We start from the raw sequence: 3,419 nt of genomic DNA, 5'->3' as shown, positions 1-3,419 counted from the left end.
AAATTACACACTAAGTATTATTAAAATGTAAAGAGAGGGAGAGAGAGAGAGAGAGAGAGAGAGAGAGAGAACACCAAGATTTGTTTAAGCAGTTCCCCGATTATCCTCACTATGGGTACGCTTGTCCTTAATTTGAAATCGAATTGAGATATTGTAATTAACCTTTGCAATATCAGTTTACAAGAGAAGTAGTAGAAATTCAAACCCCTAAATCCTATGTTTGATGTTGATTCTAGCTTCTTCTCTTCCCTTAAGCTTAGCTAGATCAAGTCACACGAAATCTCAAATTTAATCCTTTGGTTATCGTTACTCTTTTGATTGAATCTCCGTCATTCAAAGATTTCACTCGACTGACCCAAATTGTGAAATCTTGCCCCCAAGTCTTTCAATTGATCTTCCGGTTACCATTACTCCTTTGAAAAAAAAAACCGTTCTTCAAAACTTTCACTCGACTGAATCTAAGTTGCAAAGACTTTTACAAAACCCCCAAATCAACCCTTGATCTTGGAGGAAAAACCCTAACAGTTTTATCGATGAATCCCCCAAAGAAAAACCCAACCCAATTTGATTTACATCAATCTAAATTAGACCTTATCAGTCTTATCTTGATGACAAACAACAAAAATAATTATGTGTAGTTGTTGAATGCATGAAAAGAAAAGTTGAAGATGATGAGAATGCTTTTTCTCTTTCAGGTTTCAATCTATGAAAAATGATGCATGGATGCATATTTATATGTATGTGTGTGTAAAAGAAATAACAAACAAAACAAATTATTTTTGGCAAAAATTGGAAGTTTTGAAAATATTAAGTCAATACATGTATTTGCTCAAGAAGAGATGTATTGACTCTAAATTTGAATTAGTCAATACATAACGCTAATGAGTCAATACGAAGCCCGAATACATCAAGGGAAGAAAAATCTGCATTAAAAATTTGCTTCAGTTTGAGTCAACTCCAAGATAAGATGAGTCGACCCATTTGTGCTATGTATCGACTCAATCACACTATGTATCGACTCATAGAGGGCAAAGCCACTTTGTCAAAAAATGCTTTCAATTTGATTCGACTCCAATAATGGATGAGTCGAATCATTCGCAACTTGTATTGACTTAATAAGCCTTTATATCGATACAAGAGAGGTAGGGACACAATTTTGAAAAACCATTACAGTTGGAGTCGACTCCAATACAGGATGAGTCGACTCAACCGCATCATGTATCGACTCAAGTTGCCTTTGTATCGATAAAAACAAGGCAGAGATGAGCATAATCATTTTTCTCAAAAAACTTTCATAATGAATCGACTCATTCATGACTTGTATCGACTCAAACATGACAGGGAGGTGTTTTTTTACCATCCTTCATTATGCATTGACTCATAGATTAAATGTGTTGACTTATAAACTTTTTTTGCATAAAAAATCATAAATTTTACTTATAATGGCTAATCTAATATGTTTTTGAATGTCATACTATGATGATGCACATCTAGACATAGACGGTAAGGTCCAATATACATAAAGAACTAAGTGAACCTAATTTTGATATCATTCTAAACATATATAAAAGAATCGTGCACTCACTACTCCTCCTTTTTTATGATGGAAGAACTTACTAAGCACTTGGTGTCTTTGTCAAAGCTCCCATTTAATATGTGCATCATAAACCTTGTATTTCTCCTCCTTAGACAACGTCGAAAAGAGTCAGAGACATAAAATGTTAGAATCATCATGAAAATTACACAACAACATATAACTCACTCAAAGGCATTGCAAAGAGTTAAAAGATTGAACTTAAACGTGCACTCATATAGAATTACGTCAAATTGAACAACGCTTAAACATAATTACACAACCAAGTATAGCCTAAGGAGATAATATTCATTACACATTTTTCATAAAATGTTGCAACATAATAGTACAATAAACAAAAATACATGAAAACATAAATGCATTTTGCATGTAAGAATAAGATAAATAACATGTTCAACCGCAAGTATCATAGAAATTACTTCATTGGTTTCAATTAGGTGTGTGGAAGAATTTGAGCAAAAACATCAACACCGGCTTGTTGTGAAGCAATATGTTTGGAAGCCTGTTTTGGCTGGTGTCTTACTAAAGGAGAATTGCGATCCAAAACGCAGCGGAAATTAAAATTTTCTCCTTTAGAGATCCTTACGAATGGTCATGATCAGTGATAGAATATTTACCTCTTGTAATGATTGAAACCTTTGGTGCAGATCTCTTGTGACGATCAAAACCTTTGATGCAGATCCACGGAGCGATCACGAACGTTGAACGATGACAACGTCTCTACTCAGTCCACACGAACGGAATCCTTCAATCTCAGTGCTAGCTGATACAAATGAAGGCTTTGAGTGAGAGAGAGAGAGAGAGAGAGAGAAAACGAAAATAATGCAACCGCAATGAATGCTTCTGCGCAAGGGTTCTATTTATTGAACCACTTGTGTGGGCTTCAAGCTAAAAGGCCCACTTAAGTGTATTTTGGCCCATATCTTATAATATGCCCAAAATCACTTAAGCCCATGGCACCTTACCATATTTCGTATTCTACTTAAGTACACTGTACCTTACTGTAACACCTCAAAATTTGCCCTCCTCTCTTGGGACTGGCTTAACATATTGCATTGCATTTTTAGGGCATTAGGCATTGCATATTGCATATCATGTGGTTACATTGTGCCAATCATCCTCCTAAGTCTTGGTCAGAAGATGAAGAGTTCATGATGCAAGCTAGGGTTTGAGTGGACTGATCATTAACTATCTTAGGGTGGTGGTTCAAATTAGGGTTTTGATTCTCAAGGGAGATTGATCTTCATCTTGATTGAAATGATATATCATCATCATCATGGTCTTGATATCATCCAGAAGGTTCAAGAGATTGATAAGATATCTTGAGATTAGGGTTTTGACCACTGGTCAACCCTAATCAGTTACATTGGGCCAATCAGGGCATGGCAGGGAGATGGGGTCTATGATGGATATGGGGATCATTTCATGATTGTATTGAGCTTATTGAGGCTAGGGTTTCATCCTTGAGCCATTTCATCAGAAGATTGGGGATCAACTTGATCAGTGCATTGCCAAATTCATCTATCAGCTGAAGAGTCAACTGTGGTCAACTGTGCTTGATTTTATGGATTTGGAGGTGGGAGAGAGTTGGATACACTTCATTCATGTTGAAACAAGCTTCATTTGACATGTCAAAGCTCAAGAATGAAGAAAATAAAGTCAGACAAAAATTGCCAAAAATGGAAAGTGACTTGTAATGGAAGTTTCCAAAAATGGGAAGTTTTTCACCACAAAATTACATGTCCAAAAAAGCTTCAAATGAAAATTTGTCCAACATGAAAGTTGTAGATTTTGTTCTCACCTTTCCAAAAAGTCCAAGAACTTG

Source organism: Lathyrus oleraceus, chromosome 6, assembly GCF_024323335.1.
Source record: "Lathyrus oleraceus cultivar Zhongwan6 chromosome 6, CAAS_Psat_ZW6_1.0, whole genome shotgun sequence".
NCBI lineage: Eukaryota > Viridiplantae > Streptophyta > Magnoliopsida > Fabales > Fabaceae > Lathyrus > Lathyrus oleraceus.
Note: the sequence above shows the minus strand (reverse complement) of the source record.